Source organism: Gracilinanus agilis, chromosome 3, assembly GCF_016433145.1.
Source record: "Gracilinanus agilis isolate LMUSP501 chromosome 3, AgileGrace, whole genome shotgun sequence".
Lineage (NCBI taxonomy): Eukaryota > Metazoa > Chordata > Mammalia > Didelphimorphia > Didelphidae > Gracilinanus > Gracilinanus agilis.
Genome location: NC_058132.1, coordinates 612,793,085 through 612,804,935, shown reverse-complemented (window position 1 = coordinate 612,804,935; position 11,851 = coordinate 612,793,085). Strand labels below are relative to the sequence as shown.

Sequence of the window (11,851 nt, the reverse complement as noted above, 5' to 3'; positions counted from 1 at the left end):
TCTCTCTCTCTCTCTCTCTCTCTCTCTCTCTCTCTCTCTCTCTCTCTCTCAAAAGGCATGACTTATTTCTTATGTCCTCAGTCTACCCACACCTTCTTCCCTCTCCTCTAGCAATATTATCCACCCTCAGCAGAAAAGCTGACGGAGCCACCCAGCAAATAAATGTGGTGTTCTCTGCTCCAGTGGCTCAGGTTATTACAATTTAACAAGAATAAATTAATTAAGGGCTTTGGGGGGAATTAAAATAACCCCCAAACAAATTGCTTAATAAAGCCAAGAGATGTAACCATCAGAAAGGCCTCCCAGGAAGGACATGGGCCTCTTCCCCTCTTCTGTTTGCTTTATTATTTTAATTTTTAAGGAGTTCTAATCCCACTACATGAAAACAAAGAAATCTAATTATTCACATCCTAGAGTTTTTGGCAAAAACTCCTCTGGACATGGGACCATTTTATATTCTATGCAGACTTTGACAGAAGTAGTCCTTCCCACCTCTAAATTTTCCCTTAATTAATTTACTCAGAGATATTATGAATTTTATTTATCGTTTTGGTCCAGGCCTATAATTTCATTCATATAGGAAACTAACTTTCCCTGTGTGGAAACTGTCTCCATAAATGCCAACCTGCCAGTCCCAACTTTAGACCGTCATCCAGCTTATTGAGAGATGAAGTGATTGGTCCAAGTCTCTTAATCACAATTTCCTCACCCTTATCCATCTTCTTTCTTCAAACCAATTCTTGGTATCAATTCTAAAACAGAAGGTAAGGGTTTAATATATATATATACATCTCCCTTCAACAATGGAGATCACAATTCTTTATCTTTAGCAGACATCTTTGTCAGTTGCTGTGGCTGTAAAAGTCTGCAGCCCACCTGGCGATGGGTCTTTTCCAAGCCAGAGAAGCAGCCCATCCCCAATCCCATACTTAAAGCCTTTTTGGTTTTGGAAGTTCCTGCCAAGGCTTGTGCCTTGCCTCAAGCCTTCAAAAACCTGGGCTCTCTTCCAAGCCAGGACGAAGCACCAGAATACAGAACTTTTATAAATAATCGTATTAAGCAAAAGCATGAATATTACCAAGTACTATAAACTCTTGATTATCTCTGAATCGATTATCCATTTGGTGGACACTCTCAGGCAAAATTCTTTATTTCCAGATCAATATCCTCTTACTATTCAGCATACTTGCAGAATCATGTCAACTGCTCATTCATAGTGTGCTCAGGGACTTAATGTGACGGATTTTTTTTTAAAACATAGCAGAACTGATCCATCCAAATGAATCTTGTCCTCTTCAAAGGTCACCTTGGAAGGCTAGATATGCATTCCAGTGATGCTGCCTTTGCTCGACACCCCATTAGGACTCTTCTTTGGGTATTGTCTACGGCGCCCAGGGCACGTTTTTTCTGAATATCGCTGGTGCTAGCCAATCTTCATTTTTCAAGAGTAGATTGGATATTAGGGACAAGGTCAAAATGCAAGTCTGGTGAATAAAATTGGTGATCGTTGATGGTGGGAAGGGGAAAAAAATAGTGTGATTATAAAATAATGAGGCTGATTTTCGGGAATGTCTCAAATTGACTCGAGAAGGTAATCCCAGGAAGGTTTCCAAAAATGTTTTGACTGATGACAGCCTCATTGGAATAAGCAAGGTCAGACCTTAATTAAAGGAGAAAACACATTGAGCAAAATTGGTCTAGGATGTTTGCTTTAAAAAAAATCAGACTTGTTATTTTATAGTCATGTCTTACAGCAAGAATTTTTTATATAACTCAAGCAACACCCAGTTAAGAAGGTAAATTGATTGCAAAGGAGCTTATCATTTATTTCAAAGTTAAGTAGAAATGACTTTTATGTTATCTACCAACTCTTTTTTTCTTTTGTTTCCACTCTGACAAGTTCTCTTTCTCCTAGTGGTAAATACACGTGGGATCTCTGAAAAAGGAAAACCCCATAAAAAGATGACTTCAAGTCCTGTCTGTATGACTCGGGGCAAGTCACTAAACCTCTGAGCCTCAGTTTTCTCATCCGTAAAATTGGAATGATAATTATAGTACCTGCCTTATAAAGCTGTTGTGAGGCTCAAATGGAATAATATGTTTAAAGTGCTTTGCAAACATTAACGTGCTACTTGAATACACGTGGTGAGAATGATAACTCCACAGAGAGATTGCATGAAGTAAGTTATGTTTTAGAGTTCTCTGAAACCCTTGGTAACTTTACCCATTTAGAACTTGCTTCTAAATCCTCTAAGCCCAACCTAGATATAGAGAGGTAAGTGAATGCCAAGAATTTCACTCTTCCAGTGACACACTAGAGAGTAGAATATGAGCTCCTTGAGAGGCAAGGACTGCCTTTTGCCTGTCTTTATATCTCCAGAATCTAGCTTAGTGCCTGGCACGTATTAGGCACTTGGAAAATATTTATTGACAGACTAACAATATCTCTCCTGAACCAGATCCTGAGATTCACTGGTGGACACATGGACACTAGGGAAAGGTCAAGTGCCAATTACTATGGGGACAGTATTCTTCAGGACGATGGTTGCAGCTCTTTTCCACATCATTGATACCTGGTCACTATTTTAAGCAAAGTTGAGGTGTTGCTAGAATCATCATTGAATGCAGACAGCCTCAAGACATCTGACATGGGCACACCTGAGAGGATAGAGAAAGCCTCATGAGTTCCTTTGTAAAGGATGCCTCAGTTTCTTTTTTCTTTTTTTTTTTAAACCTGTGCCTTTTCTCTCTTAGTATCAATTCTAAGAAGAGTGGCAAGGACTAGGCAATTGGGGTTAAGTGACTTGCCCAGGGTCACATAGCTAGGAAGTATCTGAGACCAGATTTGAACTCCATTCTCCCGACTCAACTCCAGACCTGCCCCTCTATCCATTGTGCTACTCAGCTGCCCCTAGAAAGCATTCGTTTCTGACCATATAACACCAAATAATCATCACCCAATCTTTGGCATTCTCTGGGTCTTAAGACTTCAGGCAGCTTCCTGCACACCCCACTTCACAAAACTTTCTAACATGTACACAGACACATACCTCATCATAAGGGCAAGTTTGAGTTCACCAGCACAAAGGACCAGATTTTTATCTTCCTGTTTTAATAAGCTCCTTAGAAGTAGACTCAATAGGAAACAGGCCTTTTTTTTTTCAGGAGGGTTTTTGGGCATAGTCTTTGTGGATTCACAGCTCAACTGTTCTACTCTCTGATTGTGGTAACAAGAACCATCGAGGCACTGCCTGTCTTGTTGCATTCAACAGACACAGGCAAATGTGTGTCACTCCCAAATGGGAGAGATCTTGGTACAGGTGAGGAGTAGTTATTCCTGTCTATGGCACTACCTCACAAGGAACTTGTGGGTAAATTGCTTTATAAACATGAATGATTAGGACCAGCGAGGTGGACACTGCCTAGCCGTGTGACCCCGGGCAAGTCATTTGACTCCAGTTGCCTAGCCCTTACTGTTTTGCCTTGGTATCATTTGGTATTAATACTTAGTATCAATTCTAAGATGGAAGGTAAGGGTTAAAAATAAATAAATATAAATGATTACATTTTTTAGAGCTGTGGCAAAGGCTCCCCAAACTTGTCTTGGTTGGTGCAGAGCTACAGAAAGGTCTTTATTATTATCCCGACCAGAGGCTGCCCTCCATTTGCCTGGATTTTCTAGTGTGGACAGTATTTCTCCAAATCAAAAGATATGAAAGTGAGAAGGAACCTCATCAGCCTTCTAGAGCAGTCCATACACAAAAGGAAGCCCCCTGACAAGTGGTCATCCAGCCTCTGCTTAAAGACCTCCCCATTCTCTCTGGAGGCAGGCTGGTGAACCCAGAGACTCCAATGGGTGAAGGATGATGGGGAGTATGGAGGAATTGCTTGAATTTCATGTTCAAATAGGATAGAGGGGCTTCCTTCCTTCTACTCAGTCTAGGAAGAGTTGATGGAGAAATGAGGCTATAGCAGCAGCTGCTTAAATAATGGGAATAAGTGGGTGGCCAAAGTGTAGGAAGCTGTCTCAGGCATATGGTATTATCTTACTCTCAGTTTACTTTGCTCAGGCTCTCCCCAGCCTGCAATGGCACTGAACTTTTCTTCCTCGTTTTCTTCTAATAGTAGGGAAGACAAGCTTGGGGAGGTTGCCACTAATACACAATACAGTCTCCCCCTACACACACACACACAGCCCCCCTGCAGAGTGTGTTCCATTGTGTATTGTCACAATAATAAGAAAGGCAGGGAGGTTGAACTATGGGGTTGGAAAGTCCTTTTGCTTTAACTTATATAAGGACAGTAGCTCCAGTCTAGCTTTTCTCTACTGAGTTTTCCTTTCTTTCTTTTTTTTAAACCCTTTCTTCTATAAGGTGTTTTTTAAAAAATCTATATATTTTTTTAATTTTAAGGTTTTATCAACAATTATTTTTCATCTATAAGAGTTTTTTTTAATTTTAAGGGTTTATCAATAAGTATTTTTATCTGTAAGGGTTTTTTTATTTTAAGGGTTTATCAATAATTATTGATTATAATGATCAATCCCAAGGTAGAAGAATGGTAAGGCAATTAGGGTTAAATGACTTATCTAGGGTCACACAGGTAGGAAGTGTCTGAGGCCAGCTTTGAACCCAGCACCTCCTGACTCCAAGCTGTCTCTCTACTGAGCTACCTTGCAAAGTGGTTTCAAGAGAGAGACACTGGGAAGGAGGAGGGGTTCAGGAAAAGCCTTATGTATTGGTTGGCATCCAAGTTGTATTTTTAAAGAAACTAGGACTTTCTGTGAGACTCAAGTGATGAGGGAGTGCATTAAAGACTTAGGGGACTCTTTGTGCAGATGTAGAAATGGAGAGAATGGAGGAGTGTGTATAGGAAACAGCTACCAGGCTAGTTTGACCATGACAAGCATAGGAAAGGTGTGAGATATGACTGGAAAGATCAGGGTTTTAAATCCTAGATTGAGATTATATTTTATATTTATTCTAGAGAAACAGAAGGGAATTTAGTAGGTGGAAGAAGGATCCAAAGAAGGAAACATTCAGATGACAAAATTGTCAAAGAAGACAAAGGAGGAGAGAGTGCCCAAGAGGAGGAGTGGCTCACAGTAACAAAAGCTGCAAAAGTCAAAGAGGATGAGCACTGAGAAAAGATTAATGGCTTTATCTGTTAATAGAAATCTTTGATAACCTGAGAGAAAGTATTTTTTTAGTCTAGCAGTGAGGTTGGGAGCCAGACTTTGAGGGGTTGAGAAATCACTGGAAGGTGAGGGGATGGAGGCAAAGAGTGTAGCTCACCCATTATAGGAATTTGGTTGTAAAAGGAAAAAAGAGATATAGAATGTTACCTTAAGGAAAGAGCAAATAAAAGAGTTTTTTTTTCCTTACAGATGAGGGAGCCACAATCAGGGTTGTAGTCAGTAGAGAAGGAGTAAATAAATAATGAGAGACTATAATAAGAGGAAGGCAATGGTTGAGAGGCCAAGTTCCCAGAGAAGCAAAAAGGGGATGATTTCAAAATCACAAGTAAAGAGGTTAAGGCTGGTAGTGAGAAGGCTTTATGTCTTCATTAGAGCCTGAGGGAAATGAGAAGAGGATGAGTGAGGGGATTAAATTTGACTTAGTTCTTTAAATATTTGAGAAATGAGACTTTTACCAGAGAAATTTGTTATAAAATTTTTTTCCCAGTTTGTTGCTTCCCTTCTAATCTTGACTGCATTGGTTTTGTTTGTACAAAACCTTTTAAATTGAATTTGTAATTCAAGATTATTCATTTTACATCTTTTAATGTTCTCTATCTCTTATTTGGACCAAAGAAGAGTGAGATTAGAAGCTGATTAGGAGCTGAGACAGAAGGAATTTGTCATAGACTCTATTTTTCTCAACACAAAGAGGCAAGGTCTTCTGTTGAGAGGGAGAGGGGAATAAGTGGTATAGGAAATCTGAGGAGAAAGAGGAAGCTTTGGAATAGCCCCTGTGAAGGGTGGTAGAAAATTAATCAGAGAAAATGGTGGCTAGAAGCTAAAAAACTCAGACCAATCTTGGGAGGAAATAAGCAGTCCAGTTTGACTGAGGGGCAACAATTACTGTGTAGCAGTGAGGGCTACATTGAAATTTGATAACATAAGTCATTAGTAAACTCCACTGGAATAGTTGCATGGTCTTCTCTAGGATTATTCAGTGGCATTTGTGCAATGGTGGGGGAAATGATTGGTAGAGTCACTTTCACATTGTAGTATGGCAAGAAATTTTCTGGCCAGAAGACAAGAAAGCAAAGAAATCAAGAGTAACAGACAGTGTATGCCTGAACTTATTAACCCAAGATCTAGACCATAAAGGGAGGAAAAGAGTAACAGACTATGAGAACAGGTAGGGGCAGAGGGACTGGAAGTCATGGGAAGAATGAAGAATAGGTTTAGGAAGAATGAGGCAGAAGGAGAGATTGAAGCAGTCAGAGAGAGAAATTTCAGAGCTCTGGATCATGGAGGTGGAATAAATATGGGTAGATGGCTATATCATGCATATGACCATCCCTTTGGGTGATTTCAGTGGCAGTTATGGCAGTTTAGGAGATTGATGAACTTAGAGATCTAGGTACTCAAAGGGACATGGATATGTAAACTAATGTAAGAATCAGGACAGTCATTCAATAAGCAATATCCAAAGGCTTCTTATATACCAGGCACTCTGACAAACCACAAATTCCTTGAGAATAAGGAGCATAGACTTTAAAACAAACAAACAAACAAAAACCCTTACTTTCTGTCTTAATAACAACTCTAAGACAGAAGGACAAGGGCTTGGCAAATGGGATTGTGACTTGTCCAGGGTGACATAGCTAGGAAGTGTCCAAGTCCAGATTTGAATCCAGGACCTCCCAATTCCAGACCTGGAACTCAATCTATTCTGCCACCTAGCTGCCCAGAGTAACCTTAAAAAATTTTTTTTTGATATCCCATTCCCTCCCTTGCACAGAACTTTGTACATAGTAGGTAATCAATAGAAGTCTGTTGAATTGAATGGAGCAGAGAAGAGAGGGCAGCAAGGTAGCAGAGTAGAGAGAATGCTGGTCATTGAATTAGGAAGACCTACATTCAGATGTGGCTTTTAGCAAATGGCTTAATCTCAGTTGAGTCATCTGTAAAACGAGTAAAGTAATAGTAATAATCCCTATCTCCTCAGTGTCATCATAAAGATCCAGTGAGAAAATACATGTAAAGAACTTTGAAAACTGTAAAGTTCCATATAAATGATGGTTATTCTTTTCTGGCCTGATGGGAAGATCCACATGAAGTAGAATTTACCCCTCTTTCCAATACATGAATCCTTTCTACAACATCCCTTACTTTGGGAAGTCTACACTACCTTATGGTCTTGAATCTTTCATAATACTTTGGGATCTGCCAATTTATATTCTTTTTGTCAAAGATTTAACTCATCTGTCTCCATAATGTTACTGTAAGGTCAGGGAAGATGACAGGGATGGTTTATAAGATTGATGACAATGGGGAAAATGGAACCTGGAAATGGGATGGCAGCTGACCAACATAAGTGGCCCATCTGGGAATAGAACTTCTGCCTCTGGCCAGGGGCTTTGCCCATTTGGCCAATGCTGATTTCATGAAGTAGGGAGGGGAAAGAAGCATTTCTAAACACTTACTAGGTATCGGGCACTGGCTAGGACTTTCCAAATATCTCATTTGGTAGATGCTGCTATTATCTTCATTTTACAATTGAGGCTGAGAGGGGTTAAGTGATTTATCTAGGATCTCATGACAATTAAATATCTGAGGCTAGATTTGAACTCATATCTGCCTGACTCCACGTCTAGTATGCTAGATTATGGTGTCATCTAGCTACTTAAAGACCTTCCTGGCTATTCTCTACCATCTTAAAACATATCTCCCTGGAAGTGGCCAAGATGGAAACAAAGAAATGCTGACTTCTCACTTGCCCAAGAAAATCCTGTTCCTAATCAATCCTAAACATATGAGTGTGGTTGTTTAAAAAGAGATCCCCAAAGTGAGGGCCTTTCCTTGCTTATGAGGCTCTGGCAAAAGGCCCAATATGGGGTAAGGTCTGGGGAGTCCATTCCTACCTCCTCCAGCACCTCTCAGAGAATCTCAGGGGCCAACCTTGACACATGCTGGAGAATGAGGATAGCCAGCAGGCTCAGGCTGTCCTTTGCCAGGTGATGATCAAGCAGCCAGGGGCACTGCCAATCTGGCACTTCCCAGTGATGCCAGACCCACTAAAAATAACCTGCTGGGTTTATTTGCCTCCTACATGTGTCTGATGTTCTCTCTAGAGTAGTCTCTGTCTATACCAGCCTGACACTCAGATAGGTAGAATTGGGGACCTGAAGAACCAGAGGCTGTGGAAATGGGCTCTCTGGGCTATACCTGACATTAGGTCTGGGACAATGATAGAGTTCAACCAGGAGTTTCTCTGGGCCAATGCTAGCTGACCTGGGTACTGACAGTATAGGGGAAGTTGGGCCAGAGGTACAAGTGTCAAAAAAGGACTAATGCATTACTTTGAGGGGTGGGGGCAAGGGGCAGAGGCTTCATCCAGGCACTAGATAGTAAAGGACAAGGCCTGGGAAGGAGCATGGTGGGAGAGGAACAAAAGCTGTGAGGACACTGCAGGGGAGGGAGGCAGGAGCTGAGCTGGGACTACTGAGAAAAGATAACTGGGTCTTCTCTTTCCTCTTTAATAGTATTTATAGATAGCAAATTAAAGGTTGCAAAGCAAAGCATTTTACATGTTATCTCAAATTTGATCCCCACAACAAGCTTGTAAAGTAGTTGCTGTTCTTGTTCCTGAACTCATATCTTCCTGAGTTCAAGTTCAGTGCTCTATCCACTGTGCCACCTAGCTGCCCACCTCTCTCTTCTCTCAGACCAATTCCACCTAATAGAATACCAAACTCAATAAATGCATTCTCAAAACTTCACATGGTAAAAATGATAACCATGTGTAAAGGATTTAACAAGGATGGGTGACCGTACCCTGGAGTCCTGAGAGGGCTCATTCATAAGCTCACCAGCCTTCTCAGGAGGCTAATTCTAATTCAGCCATAAGTGGCTGCCCAACATCAGAGGGCAGCCAGCTGTTTTTCCCATCTAACACTAGGTATAAGGTTGCATAAATTAAATTGAGTCTTCACCATGGACAGAGCATGAGAGAATGGGAAAACTAATCAAGAGAGGGGGGAAGAATTCTCTGCCAGAAGAGAGTATGATACTCATAGGCCCAATGATGGAGATGCTTTGGAATTTCCATCACTGCATAAAAGATCTCTTGCCCACTTCCCAGTGGCATACCCACCTCAGAGCTTACCCAGACTGTTGGACATGAAAGAAAGACTATAATTCATAGATCAGGGCTTCTGGTGGCAAGAGGGGGAAAGAAAGCTACAAAATTACCTTGGGGGAGCCCTGCCACCCTCTGAGAACTACATTGCTAGAAGGAAGAGCTTTTAAGAATTATCAAGAAGGGGCAGCTGGGTAGCTCAGTGGAGTGAGAGTCAGGCCTAGAGACAGGAGGTCCTAGGTTCAAACCGGGCCTCAGCCACTTCCCAGTTGTGTGACCCTGGGCAAGTCACTTGACCCCCATTGCCCACCCTTACCAATCTTCCACCTATGAGACAATACACCAAAGTACAAGGGTTTTAAAAAAAAAGAATTATCAAGAAATTGAGAAAATGAAGAAGGCAATATCAGGGAAATGTGTTCCTCATTGCATTTACAACAGTGGTCAGTGCTAGAAAAACCCTTGTAGAATTGAATTGAACTCTTGGACAAACCATTTACATTCTTAAAAAAAAAAAAAACAAACCTTGCTTTCTATCCTAGTAACAAGTCTAAGACAGAAGGACAAGAACTAGGCAAATGGGATTAAGCCAAGGGTAATATAGCTAGGAAGTGTCTGAGGTCAGATTTGAACCCAGGTCCTCCCAACCTCCATCCACTGAGCCACCTATTTGACTCTTGTTTACATCTTTAAGCCTACTTTCTTGTGACCAACACGCTCTTCTTTTTTTTCCCCTCTGATTCTTTTTTCTGTCCTTGCTATTCTATTCTCTCATCTTTTCCCCTATTCTATTCTTCAGTTTTGTTCTTCTTCCTCTCCTTTACACTCCTTTTTATCTCTTCCCACCCCCCCTCTCCTTCCCTGACTTACTTCCACTTTTCTCATTATTAGGATCATATTACTTAGTGCTAGAAAGATATTCAGGGATTCTGAAGTCCAATCTCTTCATTTTATAGATAAGAGGAAAGAGATTATTTGCCCAAAATAACACAGCTAGCGAGAAACTACTGAAGTGCTACTGAAGTTTTCCACCTCCAAGTCCAATGTCCTTTCTAATACACCATAGCTCATAGAAAGGCTTCACCATCCTATTCTCTGAATTTTAAAAATTACATTTATTTTTAATCACAAAAAACCTATTTTTTCTCTGCTTCCTGTAGAGCCAATCTTTTTTTTTAACTCTCTAATAAAATTATAATTTGGGTGGGGTAAATGGAGACCAAGTTAGCAAGAATAAGAAATAAACAGAAATATCACAACCAAACAAGCTTCTCTTGGTCCTGCTAGTATATTTTTCCCCACAGCATTCCCAAAACTTGAATTAGGGCATCCCAACAGAATTGGAAACCCATTCTGTGCCGATTGCCCCAGATGCACAAAATTGGTAGTTACTGCTCTGCTCTCTCAATCTCATCTCCATTTGAACATTTTTTGATTCCCACACAGTGCAAAGGAATCAATAAGCAATTTACGGAATGGCAGCAACAGGAAATAAGAGCAGGATCAGGGGAAGTAGAAGCAAATGATGAGGGTTTGAGCTTTTCCTTGGCAAACAAGAATTATCTGAAAAAACAGGTGCTTGCTCCCTTTGGCCACCTATCCATTAATATGGTGTTAATTACTTCCCAAGCATTAGACATTTAGATAATTAGAAGGCATAATTCAGACAGGATATTTAAACCATCCTCTTCAATCAAACTACACATTCACTGTAACAAGAAGTTAATTAGAAATCATGTCAACTACCTATTATTGGAAATAGTCATTTGGAAATTTGAAAGGATTCAACCCATTTTGGTTCCCCTTCTTCTTTTCCTTCCTTTCTTTGTTTTTTAAATCACCATCACTACCACTAATACTACCACCACCATCAGCCATCTGGGAGATCTTAGGCAAGTCATTTATCTCTTTCTGCCTCAGTTTTCTCATCTATAAAATGAACACATTGGACTAGATCATGGCTTTTCAACCTCTTTTGTGTCATGAACTCTTTTGCAATCTGGTGAAACTATGGCCCCCTTCTCAAAATAACAACTTTACATGCATAAAATAAAATTCATTGGATTACAAAGGAAACAAATTATTGGTCTTGAATTGAGACTGAAATACAATTATCAGATTTTTTTTGGTTATATAAAAACAAGTTCATGAACCCCAGATTAAGAAATCCTGGTCACTGGAGGATTTCTACTAGCTCTTCTACTAAATGTTCCAGTGTTTCTACATCTTTATTAAGAACTCTTTCACTAAAGTCCAACTCCAAAATCTGATTTGGATTTAGATGTGACCTCAAAATTTCAAAACCTATGCAAACAGAGGATAATCATTGAAATCCAAAGATTTCTATTTGGGAGCCTGCAACAAGGTATCTTTGCCAGAAGATCATCCTAGCCAAGTTATTGGAGATGCCCATCATCAGAAAGCTAGTTCACTCCATCTTTGCTTCCTTCCTTCCTTCCTTCCTTCCTTCCTTCCTTCCTTCCTTCCTTCCTTCCTTCCTTCCTTCCTTCCTTCCTTCCTTCCTTCCTTCCTCTCTCTTT

The 11,851-nt window shown here is 40.4% G+C and overlaps 1 protein-coding gene across 1 annotated transcript in view; it reads left to right on the top strand.

Moving 5' to 3' along the window:
• The window catches only part of MARCHF4 (membrane associated ring-CH-type finger 4), a 152,824-nt gene that overhangs the window by 139,601 nt on the left and 1,372 nt on the right, over positions 1-11,851 (top strand). The gene's annotated exons all lie outside the window — the stretch shown is intronic.